This window comes from Manis javanica, chromosome 2 (assembly GCF_040802235.1).
Source record: "Manis javanica isolate MJ-LG chromosome 2, MJ_LKY, whole genome shotgun sequence".
NCBI lineage: Eukaryota > Metazoa > Chordata > Mammalia > Pholidota > Manidae > Manis > Manis javanica.
Genome location: NC_133157.1, coordinates 189088772 through 189109747, shown reverse-complemented (window position 1 = coordinate 189109747; position 20976 = coordinate 189088772). Strand labels below are relative to the sequence as shown.

The following is a 20976-nucleotide window of genomic DNA, read 5'->3' as shown; positions in this document are numbered from 1 at the left end:
GTGCTCATTGGGGACCCATGCCTCCCTAATTCTCAGTTCACCCCCAGTTCTTCTTCACATTTATTACTATTAAGTTTCCATTGACCTAGGCTTGTGCAGCTCACCTTTCAACTCTAAATGCAAGACCTTTGTATTTAATTTTCTTAATTTCATCTGGCTATTACATCCAATAACGCAGACTACCTCAATACTTTTTAGATAAAAAGTACTGATGTATAATATACATTGTGGCAATAATTTTGAATCCTAATTGTTTCTTACATCCGTCCTAGCAGTTATCCTTCCCTGGTTTCCCACAACTGCAGACTTACAAGTACACCTTTTATGCACTCATCCAAGGGTAGCAAAGGAACATTAAACACTTTCCAAGATGTTCAAACTTCAAGGAGATCAAACCATGACTAAGAGGGGGCATGCAGAGTCTAAAGCGCACCTAGAAATTAATGTCAAAGATCTCTCAATAGCTTCCATGCATTCATTCATTTTTGTATTCAAAAAATATCTTTAGAGTACTTATTATATATCAGGTACTTTTTTAGGATTGACAAACTTCCCCTTCTCCATGGGTTTATACTCTAGAAGGAGGTAAAAATGAGCCAAGGAAACAAAGCAACAAATGAATTAAAAAATATATAAACAAGCGAAATTACAGTTATAAACAATGGTGTTGTAAGTGCTATGGAAATAACTAAAATAGGTCAATAACCTATCATGACAGGGTGTTTACTTCATTTGGGAAGTCACCCCCCTCTTTGAAGGGGTGACATTGCAGATGGGATCTAAGTGACAAGAACGAACAACTACACAATGATTCAGGAGAAGGATGCTCAAAACAAAAAAGCCCTATCCTGGGAGTGAGTGTGGCAAGTTGGGGAACAACAGCACAGCTGGAGGGCACAGAAGAGGGGACAATAGTGCAAAATAACAGCAGAGAGGTAAACAAGAAGTTCCAAAACCAGAGCAAAAGAATACAGATTTTATTCTAATTGCAATGGGAAGCAATTGGCAAGTTTTAAGCAGGTGAGTGACATGGTAGAATTATGTTTTAAAAGAATACTGTGGTTTCTATACACAGAATGAGTTTTAAGGGAGAAAGAGTGAAATTCAGAGACCACATTAGGCAGCAGTAATTCTTTCAAGAGAGGATGATGGCCTGGACTAAGGTGGAGAGAAATGGATGAACTCAGAAGATATTTTAGAAGTTGGGCTATTAGAACTCCTTATGGATTGGATGAGATGATAAGAGAACGAGAACAATAAATGGGAACTCCTAGCTCTCTTAAGCCACAATGAAATTTACTGAGGAACAATTGGGTAGGAACAGATATATGAGTGACAAAAGATAAGGAGCTGTTTTTAGGATACGTTAAATGCTTGTTAGATACCCAGGAGAGGCTTTAAAGCAGATTTGGAAATAGTTTGAAGTTCCTGGGAGAAGTCAGATCTGGTAATAAAGATTTGAAAGACTTTCATATAGAGATGGTATTTAAGTCTGTAAGAACCAACAAGTCATCACTTGGAGAGAAAGCATACCTTACAAGAGAAAAGGGTACAGTAGAGGGTCTTCCAGAGCTCCAATGCTTACACAGTGAGTTGAGGAGAAATTAATCAAGGAAACTGAGAAGGAGCAGCCAATCAAATAAGACAAAAACCAGGAGCATGGGATATTTCTAAGGTTAAGAGAAGAAAGTGCTTCTAGAAGCGAGTAGTCATTGTTGTTGAATGTTATCAAGAGTTAAGAAATGAACACTGGATTGGACTATATGGAAGTAACTGATAACCTTCACAGCAGAGTTAAAAGCTGGGGAAAGAGCCTAACTGGGATGGAGCTGAGTAGTGAATAGGAGACAAAAGAATGGAAACAAGACTACAGACAAAAATTCAAGATTTTCTGTCATGAATAGAACATGGAGAAGCAGAGTGGTATAAGGAATCATGGGAGGATTTGTGACTGATGAGTACAAAACATTTTTATTCACATATGAATGATCTTGTACTTAGAAACATTACAGAAGAAAGAACAGATAAACTACAGGAGCAAAGTCTTGGACAAGATGGAATAGCATCCAGAGAAGGAAAGAATGAATGACCTCAAAAATTATCTGAGGCTATGAGTATTGGCCAGTTTTCTTCAGCTTAGTCCTTTTATGGACATTAAAGAGACTAACGAGTGATATAATAAAAAATAGTTAGACCTGTAATATCTAATCTACATACCAAGGCCTTATCAGCTTACTTACAAATTCCTGTCTTCACTACCCTACCTGACAAGTGGAAAGGTCTCTAATCTGCCTGGTTATATTCCAGGACACAAATTCTGCCATACTTACCAGTGGGCAGAATCACTGGTTATTCAAAGGTCACATGGGGAGGTGTGACTCTCTCCGTGGATTCTTCCTTCTTTGTCACCTCAGTGCTGACCAGAGGCTTTGTACCCAGCAGACCTCACCCCTTTCTCCTATCCTCCACCTTTTTCCTATTTCTTTCCTGATGAAAATCTTTCTGCAGATTGAAGGTCCTAGGCAACTCTCCTCTCCCCTTGACTCTCTTCTTTCTCATACACCCACCCTATGGAAGTAGTTGGCGATTCTAAGGTTTTTCTAATAATCAATGCCCCTGTTAGATTTCTTTCCAGCAAATCATTTTCCTTTCAGTAGTGTGATAAATCCTATAACTCAGATTTGGGCTCAAGAGGTAAAAGACCAATTTTTCCTACCCAGGTTGCCGTGGATTAGGAAAAACTTCGAGGATTTTAGGTCCCTTAGACAAATACCAAATAACAACAACAAAATATTATCTCCAAACTCCTTGCCACAAAATACTAATAAAGATACCATGGTCTTATCAGAACAATCAATCAAAATCAAGTTACATACATAGGCCAGCAACAAAATCACAAAGGATTGATAGCCTGGGTTCTGGCAAAGTCCTAGGGTAGTAGATAGAAATAGGGCCCTCATTCTGCCTATGGTGTTAGGTGATCTGAACCTAAGAAGAAGCTCTTTTTACTCCCACAAACTTGAACCACTTTATAGGAAGAATATTGGGAAATCCAGGATGTCATCTTGCTATGATTCAGTCATTAACTAGTAGCACTCTGGGTGGTTTTCCATGTCAAGCCACTGCTCCCTAGGCTGCTAAGCCATTGTGTTCCAGAGCCTGGCCAGCTGACCAAACCTTTGTTGTTCTCCCATGGTATCAGCTTTCTCCTTCATTAAAAAAAAACAGTCCTAGTTTAAAACTCATACTTAGGTAACTTGATAAAATGTTCCCGAGGTTGCTTAAAACCACTGATAAGTATCTCTAGACCCATGAGGGCTTTATTTCATGAGTTGTGCATGATTTATGAATACTTTTATAAATAAACTACATTATGCTATTTTATTAGAAACTCTCACCCAAGACTAGTTTCCATGTGTGGTTTCTTGAGAAATGAGACTATGTCATAGTCCCACCTGATTTCCTCTAGGCTCTGCACATACAAAACTACTATTTATTATTTAATTGAAAGAGATTGTATGTATCATATGAACTGAGGTCCCTAAAAGAGGAAGAGAATTGACACCCCATACTTTTACAGAGTTCCATTTATACATTAAAGTTTGCCAACCCAGCATTCGAACACCCTTTTATTTTTTATTTTTTTGCACATCTCTAGTTCATTCCTCCTTTTATCATGACTTTCTGCTCTCCCAGCCCAGGTGCTGGCTATTCCAGTGATTAGATCAAAGATGACCTTTTTGTGTGAAGACAGAGGTAAAGAAAATGCTTATTAAAAGTCTCTGCCTTTTGTATGTCATCAGTTAAGAGCTTTGCTTTCCCATCTGATAAAGGGACAATGTTCTCCTTTATCATTTTCTTGGTTTTAATGTTTTTAAAAGAAAAAAGTGTATATAGTTTTCATGTTTCCTCTATTCTTTATCTCATTTCTTTTGTTTTGTTGTAGTCCTTTTCTCTGACTTAAGCATGCAATTAGGCACCATCTCCGCTGCAATTTTTTTTGTCAAATAATCTATCTTCCATTTTTGCAGCATTCTTTATTTCCATTTTTAAAGCACTCTATTTATCCACATGAAATTTATTTTCCCTGCTTATCTAGTACATAATAATAATAATAATGGCAAGGGCAGAAGCCACAGCTCTGTGAAATCCAGACTACTCTTCACAGATCCCTTTAAGAACTGTCTTGAGAGTGAAAAGGGAAAAAAAAAGTGTCTTGGCACTTAAATAGAGGTCTAAGGAACAGATAGAAAGGAAAATAAAATTGGAGAAAGGTAGTAATAAATGGACTTAGAATGCAAGGTCTCCCAAAGAGAGCTCAAAAGGACTTCTAGGTGTACCTGAAGAGAAAAAAATGCTGTTAAAATATGAATGAAAGTTCAATGAATGGCTGGCTGACTTGAGGAAGTAAAAACCAAAATACAGGTTTTGCTTTGTCCTTTTGCAGATACTTCCCTTTGCTTCTTAAGCAGATAAGAGCAACACCCACAGGGATCATATAGTCAGAAAAGAAGACCAAAGTGGTTTGCCACCACAGGTTTGCCTAGCCATAAAGAACAGCAGTGAACTTCTTGTTTCTCAAAGGGTTAAAGATAAGGAGTGTAGAACCTAAAATCATGCTAGTCGGATCATTTAGGGGCCTTATGTATATGAAGGGGGAGGTGGTCTATGTATTTTAAATATTAATCATACTCAGAACATTCTTTTCATTTCCTCTACATTTTCTGAAGCCTCTTCTTTATTTACACAGTGTTTTAAATTACACTCTATTCTGATCATTATCATCCACCTTTCCTTTTTTCCAATTACAAGTCGTAATATGTCACACTCCTAATGGATACAATTTAGAAGAGCTTTCTTTTCCTACCTACTTTTTCTACATCGCACTGTTATCTCCAACAAAGCTTAAGAATATGTTTGACAATTTGCAAAGTACACTGCCCTTCAAGGAAATGTTTGAGAAGTGTTTTCTGTCACTATTAGGTATGCACTAATATGGACACATTAAAATTAAACTCAGTACACGATAGTTAACCTTCTATTCTAGTATCTCCATCATAGTTATTCTGAGCTTTGTATACTTTTGTACATCAGACTTTTACATACCTAGAAAGCTAAGTACACATTTATAATTATTATTATTATCATCATTGTTGTTATTACTACTACTAGTACTATTATGGTTTTTGTTAGGTACATCTATTTTTTTCAATTTTTTATTTCTTATATTTTAAACTTTGAAAAAGTTACAGTTTAAAAATATTAAACATGCAATTCTAAACACCTAAAATCACAAATTGCTAACATTTTGTCACAACTGTTTTATGTCTCTTTCTCAGTAATAATAACAATATCATCATTGTTATCACTTCACTGAACCATTTAAAAGTAAGTTGCAAGGGATGAAATTTTCTTACGCAGCCAGTAAATACTTCACTAATTGGGGATAATTAATGTTGATAGATACAACTATGTAATATACAGTCCATATTCAAATTTCGTCAATTATCCTAATAATGCCCTTTATAGTACTTTTTCCTCCAGTCAACAGTCTCATCCAGTATCATATTCTATTCTTATGTAGGAGAGTATGACTTTCCTATCACATACAAATAATATATATTTCAATTTCATACCTCTACCCATAACCAGCAATTTAATATTCTTACAAATTTCCTGAATTTGAATTTTTATAACCATTTCAGGGGTCTACCAGCTGGTCTGCTTTCCCTCATGACCTTCTGATGACTCTAATGAATCTATGCCCTCAGATGACATCTGTAGCCCAATTTAACCAGTTGATCTGATTTCTTTCCCCTAAGATTTACAAACTCTTCTTAAAATTCCTTTGTATTCTAGGATGTGGACAGTGAAATTATCTCCATCCTCCTTCCTTACTATAAAAGCATATTATAATCCAGGGAATTATGTAAATCCATCATTTAGGGATTTACATGTCCATTATAAGAATGTATATATCCCTGAGAAATTCAGCTCTTTGGACATACGTGAGCAAAAGAATACCAATTTCCTATTTCCTCCTTACCATAAGTCTTGTTTGATCAGCTCAGAGTATATCTTAGCAATACCATCACGTGTGGACACAGGCTCACACACACACACACAAATAACATAATTAAATAGAGCCTTAACATTTCTCAGGATTCAGGAACCTCTACCCTACCTCTTGAATTCTAGGGCTTCATGACTTGCCAAATACATACCAAGGTCCCATGCCTAATTAGCATCAGTAGTACCCAATATATTAAAGACCCATGTAGTATAGAATCATGGCATCCTCAGAACCTATTATGAAGATGCATCAGGACAATTGCTATGTGTGTAGACATAGCACAGAATACGTAATGAAAAGCTTGCTTCAGTTTTAGAGTTAGATAACTTGGGTTCAAACCCCAAATCTGTACCTTACCAGCCATGTGAACTTGAGCAAATCATTTTTTCTGCCTTCATTTCCTCATATTTAAAATAGAGATCACACTCAATAGGCTAAAATAATTCATATAAAGACCTTGCAATGTGCCTGGACTACAGCAAGTCATCAGTCAGTGTTATTATCAAAAGAGTACATGTGGTGGACTTGTTTTGGGCCTATTTTTATTAATCCTACCAACCAGTGCCTGATATAGACCCTTCTGTAATAGCTCCATTTCCTCTCAGGTTTCCACAGAATTGTGTTGTATACAGTATAGCGCAAATCACTAAGATAGAGTCAATGCCACAATGGACATAGTATCTAAAAAATCATGCATAAAGTTCATGTACCCCAACCTCCCATTCAATGCTTTTCCCTTTACAAGGGAAGGATGGTCAACTGAATACTTCTTGAATTCTTCCAAGATGGAAGGTCATCAGGTCAGTTTTGGAAAAGAATTACTAGAAAATTCATCCTTGCTCTGAGCTGGTATTTACCTCCCTACAAAAATGTTTATTCACTAGAGAGAAAAACTAGCATTTATTAAGTACTTATGTACCATGCAAATTACATGTACTATTTCTTGTTATCTTCTCATATTATAGATTTTGTATAATGTCACAAAATAAGTTCCATATTCCCATTATACTATGCCAGTTTTGCACTTGAATGACTTTGCACTATCACTTCAGAGTTCTCCATTAATTTACTAGTGTTTCATCTGACAGGTGTACCAAAACTTTGAATCAGTACCTAGATTTCCTCTCACTTGTAACCATACATTTAACATGCTACTATATTTCTCCAAAATGTTAAGCCTAATTGTAGACACCGATAAAATTTCCAAAGGAGATATGTAATACTCACTATTGGGATCATAACCACATGTGCACATACTATCATAAACACATATGTACATACTATTGTAAATACTTATTATTTTAATATATATTCATGCCCTTCAATGAAATTTTCGGCATCAAAATCCCATAAGATTATTCTCACTCTCCTATAGTCACACACTGAGGTAGTTTAGATAAAACATATAGTACAGGCCTTTTCCAGAAAGAAAAAAACTCTTGACTTATTAGATAGAAATGTGACAAATTATCTATCCAAAGCACAGATCATAAACTTGACCCCTTTTTTAGATTTTTATTAGTACTGAAATAATTGATACTGACAGAACAAAGGGAAGATTGTTAGAACCATAAAAATCACTTTGCTGCTACCAATATAATATAACTGAATCCTACCTCTAATGGATTATGTGGCCAGGCCACTCTCATAATAACATCTAGTTACTAATTCTGCCCATACACTGGTGTTCAATGGCCAAAGGCCTCATTTAATTAAGAAAATGGATTTATATGCACTAATAATTCAGGTTAAAGCTTTGATACCATAGTATTACTCAAGCTAAGAAAAAGATCTTTTTAGCCTAACCACTTTTTATCTTACCAAGTACACGTCCCATTTCTGTAGACACCTGATCAAAAATATACTTCCAATATCAGATATTTTAAATACATTAAAGCATAATATTATTTAGCACATGCTTACATGATTCACATCACAAAAATTGTCTTCAGCTTTATAACAGACCCTCTTAACAAACAGAGATTATTAATCTTCTGAAAAGCTGATGTTGAGATAAACCTACTTATCAGATATAGACATGGAAAAACATAGCCAATTTAACTTTGGAGCAAAGTTATCAAGAAATAACTTAATAGGCCCCATAATGTGTGGTTTTATATATTTTATTATTTGTTCTAGTCATAAATCATGACATGTATACCGCTGGCTAAAACATCTTCTGGAAATAAACCTCCTTCATTGTAAAGTTAATGTTGAAAAGAACTTTGGAAATCAAATTGAACAGAACCACTGAAACTCATAGCCATGAACTTCAAAAAAGTTCCTAGGTCAAACCTACAAATTGTCCTAGACAATGCTGAGATGTATTTTTTCTGAACAGCTATTATAAGCCAGGCACTCTGATAGACAGTGTCTACACAATACCAGACGGTTGCATTCCACTTCCCTCCAATGCAGTAATCACTCTCTTCATTTTAGGTGCCCCTGGCCTCTCCAGCTTTCTTTCTTTACCATCTCTATATTCTATCAGAGCATAAGAAGGTCTAACTTCAGCCATTTACATACTCTTGATTGACCTACTGATGAAATTTAATTAGACATACTGAAATTAGACATGATATGTTCATCCAGCATTTGCAACCAAAGTTTTTCATCTCTGTTAAGTGGAATAAAAATAGAAGGCCCATTCAGCTGAGGCTAGAAGAAGGTCATTCCCAAAACTGCAGGTAATATCTACTACAATTTCTTTTTCCAGAACCCGGAGCTGTGACCCCAGTTCCCTCAGCACACTTCCTTTCTCCAGACATGCTTCCTTCCTTACCAGAGCACAAGTCAAACCTCACCCCCACTTACTTTCATTTCAGTCAAACCTAATGTTCTCTTCCATACCTTGAAATTTATGGACAGTCATGGTAAAAACCAGGAAAAGGGAACAAAGAGATGTACATTCCACATTCTTCTACATAAAACAAAACCGAGCCATTTTAACAATGGAAGCTGGGAGAACAGACATTGGGGATGAAGAGAGTTGCCATATTTTTGAGTGCTCAGTTTCACAATGAAATAAGTCAGGAATGAAATAAAGAGGGAAAAAAACTGCTCCTCCTATCTGCTTAGTACTTAGAGTCATTATTTCCATTTAACTTTTGAATGCCTGTGACACACACAGCTGTCTGATTAGGCTCAAAGTTGTGAGAATATATGGACAAGCAGGTAATAATCCCAGGGCCTTAGATTAATTTAGTTTTAAATAATAGGTACTACTAACAGTAGCAATTACCTCTCATCTCCTTAAAATAATTATCCCTATTGTATGTTCTCCTACCTCATAGAGATTTAATATAAAAATATTCTCAATATGATATGTTTATCTAACTTATCTTCCATGTAGAGATTTCATAACTCTTTAATAAAGAATTAACTGCACTTGTGGAAACTATACAGTTATTCTAAAAGATGCCTCTCCAGTGATTCCTCCATCAGTATCTAGAAATCTTTACTCCTCTATCTCTCATTATCTAACAAATAAACAACCCCAGATTACAGATGGAAAGCCAAAGACAGGTAATTCAATATTGTAGAGCATGCCTGCTGACTGAATTATGTAAAGGGCCATAACTTCCACGCATAATTAAAAGGCAACGTCAATTCAGTGTCTTCACAAGTCAGTATGTCACTCTGCATTCAGAATGAGCATGGTCATTCATTTTGAGATATTATAGTGTCATTTGGATACTGAATAAGACACTTGGAATTTAACTACAGACCTGTCAGTAAGGGTGCATTAACTAAACAGTACATTTATAAAGATAGGGCCAGTCTTTTACCTAAGCTTTAACAGAGGCTGAAATTATTGCTAGAAATAATCATTTTGGAAAACTCTGTGGATTCTGAATAGCATGGAAAACTAAATGAGGTTGGAATTATATTAATTTGTTCCCTTAAAAAGTGCTACATCTTTAAACTTACGCAGGTATGTAAGGTGTCCGTGGACGAGTTCCTCTGTCTTTCTCCTCGGGAGGCCATCCTGACTGGACTAAAAGAGAAATCTTCTTTCCCCTTTGATTTTGCACCTTTCCCCATTACACTTTGCTAACTATACAACAAACAAAGAAAAAACTTAACTACTACTTGTTGATCTTACTGGATGAGTATCTGAAAATGTTCTTTATGGTAAAAAGATTTTTTAATCTCAATGTCCATTCATTATATTGGTCAGTTTTACAAACTACTTCAGTGATTATGCAGTGTATTCAGTTACCTGTTTTAAATATAAAATCTGTTACTCTAAGAGGTTTATCATCCACTGGAAGGAGTATTATATGATTCCAGTAACATGTCCTCAGCAGTTTAGGTCTGGGATTTCTAGTCATTAAGTCTAAAATCCTGCCTTTTATATTGCCATTCCAAAATCAAATGTTATTTCCAGTATTAGCTGTGGGAAGAACAGAGTTGCAAACTGAAATGTCTAGTTATCTCCCACCCAACTATCACTGGGTCTAAAATTACTATGTATTAGCTTCCTCTTGTGAGCCATGAGGTCACCAAAGCTCACAACAAAAACATGCCAAGTGCCCTAATGCCTAATAAACAGGACAGGGCAGGCCAGGGCCCCCTTACACCAGCACTTATGAAGCTGGTTGGGCTTGTCCAAGTGAGTGGAAAAGAAGTTTGGAAACTAGGAGCAAGTTGAGATAATAAGGCCCAAGACAGAAAAGTTCAGTAGGAAGGAAAGTGAGCCAAGAAGAGAAAGGGCAGGACTAACTGGGAGTCTGGCTGGAGCAGTAAGGTCAGCGCCCTTGAAGGCCACAGCCCAAGGCTGTGAGACCTGGGGCCGTCAGAGGCAAAGCCAAATCTATGGATAGACTACCCACTCTGGGGATTGCAAGGGTGGAAATGGTTGCTGTCTAGGTGAGTGTGAAAGAATTTCTTTTCTGTAATTTGTAGATCTGGGTGTTTTAGAAGAGCTCTCCCACTTGCTGTAGCCAACAGATCTTATCTTTGCCAACCATGTAAAATCAAGTATCCTTCTATTTTGTACTCCTTCATCATGGACACATATGTAGACTTGTCCAGACAGACACAATCCCCACCTTTGATTATAAGTATGTTTGGAGGTTAAATTTCCAGGCAGTTCAGTCATAGTGAAATAGGGTTTTCCAATCTCTTTAATGGACTCTGACATATGAGTTGAATCTAAGATCTTTACTAATTTGTACTCAAGATGAGTGCATATAAAATTTCCCTGAACCTCTTTCTTTTCCTGAACTTCCCTTCCTGATTATAATTTAAATAAAAAGTCTCATAATTAATTTTCAGAATTTAGATGTCTCACTTCTACTTGCCATGAATCACATTTTAATTCCCCTATTTCTTGACCTAGTGATTATTGCTTGTCTGAATTACTTTAGTTCTCCCCTCCCCCAGTCAAGCAATCTAGACAATATGTCATAACATTTAAAAATTCACAAGTACATATTACAAACCCAAAATGAAAAGCCATTTTTATAAATACACTCAATTATTATTTTACAGTGACTTTATCCAGCAACCACCTATTCAACCCTTGAGTAAGAAAGCTCCAAATGAGTTTCAAATATGGGGAATAATATTTCCATACTATTAATACCACAAAGATTTTCTTAGTAAAATGTAGCTCATCTATATCAGGAAAGAAAGGCCTTATAAGTGTCCTGGACTTTGGAGTAACAGTATACAAAGAAAAATATCCAAAGAGTATCAGGATTTCCCAATTGAAACTAAAGTCAGTATACAGCAATTGGTGCTGGTTATGCCTCTTTGGCCAACCTTTCCTTTCATTTTTTCCTGAACAAAAAAAAAAATTAAACCCACTTTTCAAAAACATCCAAGTGGACAGACAGGGTATAAACCACACTCTGCGCATTACCTATTCATCCATTATTTAGTTAATTTTAAGAAAATTAGAGGAGAAAAAAATTGATTTTGGACGTGGATTTTTCCTCCTTCATATATATATACCCTTGGAGCACGTGGCCCACAGAGCTCCTTAGAAATCCCTCTGCCCTATTTTCACTAAAGCTTTCTCCCTCTTCCATTCCTCTGTAAATGTCTCAGAAGCAGGAACTAGATGTCATTTATTACTCCATCTTGCACAAAATGTTAGCACATGGCCTCATGACAAGAGGTAGCATGTTGTGGCAGTAACACTGTAGCATAAGGAGGCAGAGCTCAGTTTGAATCTCAGACACATTTTTTATTCCTCTGAGACTGATATGAAGTGTCATTGTGAGGACAATATGAAATCATTTAAAGCATGTGGCACAACACCTGGCACATGATGGGCACACAATAAATGTTAGTTTTTTCATTTCTTCCTTCATTGAAAAAGTAAAAGTAAAGGTCAAAAAAGACATGTTACACAAATATTTTTAAACCAAATAATTTGGCAATGCTTCCACCTTACAGCCACTGTAGCAAATGTTCTTTAAAAATGTACATTTGGTGGTGTTGCCACCCACATGAGATAAGTTAACATGTTTTCTATATATTTGGTGTGCCAAAGAGAAGTAAATAAGACACTGCTAGAGTCATGGATGAAATGAAGATAAAATAATTTAAATTTTCATCAAGTACCTAAAGCCCTAAAAAGGATACTAAGAAATATTTTAGCAAGCATACAATATTCAAGAAGCCTAATTTTCAAAGTCCTTGAACCATATAAATGTAATTGGATATACGCATTCAGCCTTTAGCACTTCCATAAAGTCCGTGCCAAAGTAAACAAGCAAAGAGAAAAATATTGGCCAAGAGTTGTTCTCCCATGACAGGTGTCTTACCACCTTCCAGAGCTCCAAACCCTCAGTCTTCCCACACATTTATTCACTCAGGGGAAGATCCTCTTGAGGAAAGGAACTGTGTATTACTCACATAATATGTCTTCTTCATCCTCTAAGAATATAACATTATAATATGAATAGTATTTAAAGACTGTCAATAAAAGTAAAATAAATGAACAGAATAAGAGAATGTAGCAAGACACAATGCATGCTAAAATCGGAGTCCTTCTAAATGAAAAGCAGAGCCTGCGATCACACTATCTCCATTCCATGTCACTAATAGTAATAACCCTCTAAGGCATTATAATTTTTCAGTAGATATCAGACATAACACAAATTCAATACAATCAGTTAGATGTAAAATATAGACTTCACAGCACCAATATAAAGACATATAAAGACCAGTTAGCCCAGATCCAGTATAATTATTATAACCCCACAATGTTATACAATTTAAAAATAAAAAAATTTCAGGAGGGCAAATTCTATGCTACCTAAATAAATGCTAAATAGTTCCTATCTGATATGATTTTGCTGCTAGATGCCTTGATATTTACTACTGAGCTTAAAAAGACAAAAAAAATTATCTTCATACACTTCACAATATATTATAGGATTTCCAAGAATATCATACATATATTCACATATATATAAACAGGATCTATTAAAGTCACACCTGCAATTTATATAAAGCATTATTATGAGTCCATTTTTAAAATGAATTTTCTTAACTACAAAAGTTGCTATAATCTATCTTTTAAAATGTCACTAACTATTATGTGATGATGAAATATATAACTAGCACATATATGTAGCAAAGAGCAAAAACTTAGTATCTCAAGAAATGTTCCACTTATAAGTCTTGTATTATAACTAATATGCAGAACTCCATGTCACCTATTACTTAACATGTAAGCATGTAAAAACAATTAATGATTTAGTATGGAGATTAACAACTTTTGTCCTTTAGGAAAACATCAGCCTGATCAAGTTCAAAGAATCTGCAATTTGACTCATACCGCAGATAGTTTCCTGTATGATAAAAGAGCACAGACATGTGCCAAAATGACACCTATTCTGGCCAAAATACAGCCAGAATAGGGCTGCTCTTCAGTTGCTTTTGTTCTCTGCTATGCTGAAAAGACACAAAGCTGAATAAAGCACACACCTGCTCTTAGAAAAGATTATGGGCTTTCCACAGCTCATCGTAGTGATCTAGCTCTTACATTTTAATAAATTCAGATGAATCAGTTCAGAATACAAATTAAAAGCTGTGGAATGACCAATATTTGAAAAAAAAATGATTCAAATTTTCTGTCTGCCTTTTATGATGACGAATGAGAGAAAGAAATCATTAGCTACAACTTGTTCAATTGAAATACGGAGGATGGGATTGTCTGATAATAGAACTGACCTCTGAAATTCCATAGATCAGTTCCTCTTAAACTTTGGCATATATAAGTTCCACCTGGAAAGCCTGTTACCCCGCAGATTCCTGGGCCCCATCCACAGAGATTCTGTGTCAGCAGGTCTGGGGTGGAGCCCACAAGTTTGTTTTGCTAACCAGGTTCCAGTGATGCTGCTGGTCTTGGTGCACGGACCACCCACACTTTGAGCAGCACTGCCATATGCTGCCTGCCTTTGGTTCTGGCACTGGCCACCGCTGAATTATAGACCCCATCACAATCCAGCCTGGGCCACAGCTAAGTCACATCAAAGAACCCTAGCAAAAGTTGAAAGGTATGCATTAAAAATAAATCTCGAAATCCTTCCACAATACAGTTACTGAAAATCCCCATAAATGCAGATTTGCTAGCTCTAGTTCTATGACACTCTATATGCTATCTCCAATTATATCCAGGAGTGATACAACAGTTTCACAAAATTAATTTTACTCCAATTTAATTGAATGAGGTTTACATCTGAAAACTGAATGCAAAATTTGTTGGTTAAAGTGAAAGTAAAGAACAGCTGAATCCATTAACTCTGCTCCTATAACCTAAAGCTCTTAGCTTAATTTTGTTAAATTCATTGAGGATTTTGCTTTTAACTTGGACCTTGTGCCTCATTCTAATAGAGTGGCAAAATGCTATGGTCAAGTTGCAAACTATTTATGGAAGGGTAATTATAAATATATAAAATCTCTGATGAACCCAGTAATAGGCAGTGGCAGGGTGGCATTGCCAGTCTATGCTTAAGGAGATAGATGACTTACATGGCCTTCTTTTCACTAACATATTAGCTCCAAAATGAGTTATTGAGAACTAAAATGATAGTTCTTAAAAACTGATGATTTATCTCTATCTCCAGACTAAGGGATAATAATTTTTAAGAGAATACGTGTTTTCCTAAGCAGCAGAAAGTCTTTATAGAAACAAATGTAAAATATAATTTCCAAGTCTTTGAAAGAAAAAAAAACCTTGTACTAAATGTATAAGAAAATATTATTCAGTATTGTCCCCATACATTTATGCAGTTAGTTACAAATTTCTAATGTATAGTCTATTTTTAAAAATCAAACAAGATATGAAAGAAATACCTATAACCTGCTTACCACAATGCTATCAGATTTAAGGCTTATAAAAAAGCAAAAAGGGAATAAGAACTCTTTTTTTTTCCTGTCCTTAAAATACATTCTTCATAGGGAGACAAAGCAATTACAAGTGTAGCCAAAGTACAGAAAACACGTGTCAAATGACTAACGCTATTATTGCAAAACAAACATAAAAAGGAGTGATTACTGAGGATTAGAAGAATACTGGAAAAGTTCTTGGAGGATGTGGGACTTCACTGGACCTTTTCAAAGTGAAAAATTTAGATGATAAAGGAGAAAGGGCAGGGAGTTACATAAGCAAGGCAAGGGGCAGAGCCCTGAAGAGAAGGTGTGTTAGGGGAGGCGGCCGCAGGGAGCAGGGGAGCAGACACTGTTTGGGATGAAGAGGAGATGAGTTGTTTGGGAAAGGAAAAGTAATGCAAATTATGTAAACTCCTAAAACCATGGCGAAGAACTCACATTTAAAGGAAATAGGTATTAGGGAGCCACAGCAGATTTTAGGCAATGATGGCATGTTACCTACTGGTTTTAGAAGGTCAAACTGGGAAACTTGAGGAAGGAGAGATTACAGCAGGATGAGGAAATAAAAAGGAAAAACAGTGGCAAATTCAAGACTCACTTCTAGAAAATACAGGCGAGAAACAGAAATGTGTTGGATTAAAAATTAATTCTAAAAACATTACTGTAACCTAAAATGTGTGGAAGAGGGGTGTAAGCTGCAGAAACTACAAGGAAAAAACAAAAACTCAATAAGGACAAGAAAGATATTCATCTTTGTTATCTCTTAAAGGAGGAGATAATATATTTCTGTATATTAAAGAAAAGCTAGTTCTTTTATATATCAGGTTATATGTATAGTTTGTAAAAAGTTCAATATTCACAGCCCTTAGCTTTACAAGAAACCCAGGGCTGAAGCAGATGAAAAGCAATACAATTGCTTATAGCTTCTTAGATCACAGCAGATTCTTTTGAACTTACAGGAAAAAAAAATAAGGAATTCTCATTCACTAGATGTGTATAACGAATCAAATGGAGCTGTGTATTATATTTTGCAGTATTATACTGTCTACCAGTCATTTCATAACCATTAATGATGACCCATCACATACAAGCCGTGCACTGGGTGGAATGGACAAGCCAAACCCTACCTAAAGTCAGTTGGTAATAACTCTTCCAAGCACCACAAACACACAAAATTTGTCCCAACCTTCTAAAGCAGTCATAAACTTGAAACCCAAACACCAAAGAGAAATCATTGCGCTCTCCTGAACAATACCAAAACTGCTTTATCCTTTACTAAGGAATTTATGGGATGACAAGGAAAGGTAGAATTCTCCTGAAAGTGGTAAGTTTAACCACTATTCGTTACAATTCCCTTTCATCAGAAGGTCCGTGTAAGGAGTTCATACTATAGTTTTCATAGATCAAAAAGATGTCATCAAACAGGTGTTGATTACCAAAGAAAAAAGAAGGACAAAGAAGACCGGGCATGCTTAATCTTTTCCCGGTGTTATGTTTTCAATAAGAGAAGCATACGCTTTCACCAGTTCATTACAGAACCTGATGACATTTACATGTTCAAACACATACTCCATTTAAATGGATGCATTGTGATTGTTATAATTAAGCTCCTACCTGAAATTTATAATATATGCTAAAATAAATTGCATTTCTTTATTTTGCAGTCTCCCAAACTGGATTGGTCAAAGTGCCTTTGCGCATATTCCCTACATGTAACAAATCTAAATGGCAAAAGCAAATAAACAAATGAATGGGCTTGTGAGCAACCTTGCTATTTCTCCTTTGAAGAGGGGAAAATAAAGTAAGAAAATAAAAGAGAGTAAAAATGGGTAGCTTTAATAGCATCTTTAAATTTTAGGTACTTGTTGATCAGAAAATTGAAAATCAAGCTTGTTTCACAAAAAGCTTAGTGAATGGATTACTGTTCCAAAAAAATGTATGTATACTGCTCTATAGTGGCCAAACTTTTTTTCAAATTATGGAAATCTTCTAGATCCCAAAGAAACATAAATATTACCAACACAAAAACAGACTGATTAAATAGTCAAAAATAAAAATAAGAAACAATAAAAAAACAAATACCATAGTACTGGACTAGAGTTGTTGCCTGAAGAATTTTTGGTGTAAAACTCTTTAGCCTAGAGTAAGCATGACAAATCTGTCTTCAGCTCTCATCAGCTAGAAAAAACAAAACAAAACAAAATACCACCGGTCAATAATTATTTATAAAACCAAAAACTCCAAATGTCCTTGGCAACATATTTTATTTTGCCAAATAAAATCAACAATGATGCTGAAAAAACTGTGCTAATACAGAGAATAGTTTTAAATTACTTTAGAACATCACATTAAAGCTCCCACCTTTTCAATGAATAACTTTTCATGTTAAAATACTGTGTCAACTTTTATATTATTAGGATTATAAAATAATGTCAGTCTGAATCAATAGACATCTTAAGACATTTGAAGCATTTTTTTATAAGAATCATGCTACCATGTACAATGTTTGGAATTCAAAAGTTGCACTGGTTCTCATTTTGATATATGTGGTTTTGCAGTACAATTAAATGCATCAGACGGAACACAATTAAGCAAAGGAACAGCAGTATCTGTTATATTCCCTTTGAACATACAGATGTTAAATGATCACACCTCACCAGTACATGCTTACTGCAACTCATGTTTCACTTTCCAAGTACTCAGGGTTTAAAACAGAGCAGACTGCACTTTTGATAACATCTGCTACAACAAATAACAAAAAGAGTGTGAAGTCTGATGAATGTTTAAACAGAACATTTTTTATGGATCAGCTAAATCTTTTCTGCTTTTTAATTAAAAGTAAAGAAAATGGAACTTAATTATCCTGTAAAGATTAGCTTGTGGGCATCTTCCTGTAAATTACTTCTAATTGAAAGCAAATTGTCAAGTGACATTCAAAGTACTGTCCTTTAAAACACAGCTGTTCCACTGCTGATTTCAGTGCATTGCAGTGTTTTCTTGTTACAATATGGCATATTTGAATATTTTAACAATTTCACTGGTTTTGTATAGATTTCCACTTAACATAGCTTAATCACATTTCTTCGTGCAAAAAAGTTCGCATCTCGCATCATAAGCTGGTTTGCTGAATCTTGAAACAACCTATCTTAAGTGCTCTCCACTGGGCTCTACTTTTTCAGATTTGTTTGCTTAAAGTACCACTACATCTGGACAATAATGGTCCAGGAAGTGAGTGATTACACTCATTGGACTACTGTCACAACCCAACTCTTCATGACACCTGCATAATTAAGCCACAGCTTATTGATGCTTTAAAATACATTAAAAGTTCAAATGAAATTTATATTAGAAACTGAAAACATTTTTCAGAATTGATCACTTAATAAAAACTCCAGTCCATTTAGAGTTTTAAAATAAACACCTAACGAGCAAAATGAAGACAACTAACACAGGCATCCTAAGGAAAGAAGGAAGGACTTTAATTATGAATACTGACAAGAAGCAAATGCATTCACCCACTAACATATGTTTCTGCTTCTTCCACTTACACATTTATCCAGCCACCAACTATTTTTGATCAGTTACTACTGTTTAGCACTATACTCAGCTCTGGAGATGTAGCAAGAAATAAGATGGAGTTCCTTCTCTAAAGGAACTTAAACTCCAAAAGAGGGAGAAAGAAAATTAATCCTAGATAATTTCTGGTGTCAGGGACCAGTCTGGTCCCTAAGCATAGATTGTTTAAAATGATCCAACAAACAAAAAGTCCTTGCCTTCCTGGAATACTTATTTCAGGTGATAAGTGCTTTGAAAAAAAATCAGACTAAGGTGACAACCAGTGACAAAGGAAGGAGGCATGATCCTATATGGGGTGGTGAGGGGAGGCCTCTCTACTAAAGTGACATAAGAACAAAAGCCAGAGTGGATTTATGAACAAGAGGGAGACACACACGCCATGCAGTAGGACGATACAGGGCAGAGTCCCACCAGAAGAATTAGGAAGAACTTGAGAAGAATTTTGGTGGTCCAAGAAAAGAGCCTAAGGAAGGACAAAGTTAGGAAGGGAAAAGATTATTAACTACAATGTTTGAAGATTTACATGTTTGCTTAGATTATAATATGACTTAAATGTAAAACCAACTAATACTTACTTTACTTACCCCAAGTAAGGAAATTATGTTTCCAAGTTGTATATTTAGCTCAAACATTCTGCAATACGTTTTATATTTTTTACATGATATATAATGTTGTTCTCCACAATGAAATAATCTGTATGAGTGACCCTAACTGTAACTGACTGGAATAGATAAATAGGCAGGCAGGCAGGCAAGTAGGTAGGCCTACAGACAGATAGGGTTTAAACATGAACATTTAAAGATTTTTCTTTTTCAATGAGCAAAAAAGGCATTCTGCAACAGCGCAGGATTAAATCTTAATCATAATTTGGGCTCTGCTTTTTGTGTCAATATTTGTGGAAAATGTCTGAGAAACGGCAACTAGAGAGCAAAATCCTCACTCTTATTCTCATCTGCTCAAGCGTATGAGCATATCCAGAAAACAAAACGGACAAGAAAGGGAGAAAAAAAATACAGTGAAATGAGAAGTTTGGATGATTTTTAAAGTCACATCAAAAGAACTGAAAAACAAAATGCAAAACAAGGAGTGCTGCCTGAACTTGTTTACAAATTACAGTCATGTTCCTCCATAGGAGTGAAATGACGTGGGCTCATGTGTTGCCAATATTATAAATACCATCAATTATCTTTAATGAAATTCACTGAAAGGGGTTAACAAAAAATATGTCCTAGTAATTACATGAATTATAATTGAGATTGTTACTATGTAGAAAAGGCACATTTTAAAGCATATAATGAAAGAAGCAAGTATATGTTAGTTAGGTATTTAAAAGTTATTAAACTACGCTTCTACTAAGGGCACAAAATTAAAATATCATTTCAGAAAGCAACATTTACACCATCCAGCAATGCACAAAATTAGCTACAGCACTAACCATTGTGTCCCCAAGGTTTGGTCCCAAACTTGAGATGCACTGAAGTTTAGGAGAGTAGACACCATAAATAGATTAACCTCAAAAAAAAAATCAACCTGAATTTGTGGTTTTCTCACTTCAGCATGCATAAGGACCAGTTTCATGGGCCCCATCCTTCAAGATTCTGAATCAGTAAGACTGGAGTAAAATTCAGGAATTTGCATGCCTAACCAGCTCTCAAGGGGATACTGAGGCTGACATATCCTAAGGAAATGGCAACCATTTTGGCTAAATTTCTATAATAGCTTCATTTATTTCTCTTGAATCTTACTTTCATACGAAACTGGGTTATTTTATCCAAAAGGGACAATGGTCTCCAGTCATTTTCACAGAAATAATTTTGAATATGTATTTTAAAGGAGACAAATATTTGGTTTGGGGAATAAAGAAATATATCTTTCTTAGGAAATATCTAGATTTCATGATTTACATTTCTAATTAGCAATATTACCCATAACCAAATTTAATCACAAAATATGTAAAGATAGTGGGAGTAATT

General features: G+C 35.4%; 1 protein-coding gene across 4 annotated transcripts in view; it reads right to left on the bottom strand.

Moving 5' to 3' along the window:
* The window catches only part of ZFPM2 (zinc finger protein, FOG family member 2), a 442808-nt gene that overhangs the window by 387306 nt on the left and 34526 nt on the right, over window positions 1–20976 (bottom strand). The window contains exon 2 of one of the 4 annotated variants that reach the window (XM_036995559.2): window positions 17510–17605. The exons of the other annotated variants lie outside the window; for them this stretch is intronic. The gene's annotated coding sequence lies outside the window, so the exon portion shown is untranslated. The remainder of the gene's footprint in view (window positions 1–17509; window positions 17606–20976) is intronic. 4 annotated transcript variants of the gene reach the window in all.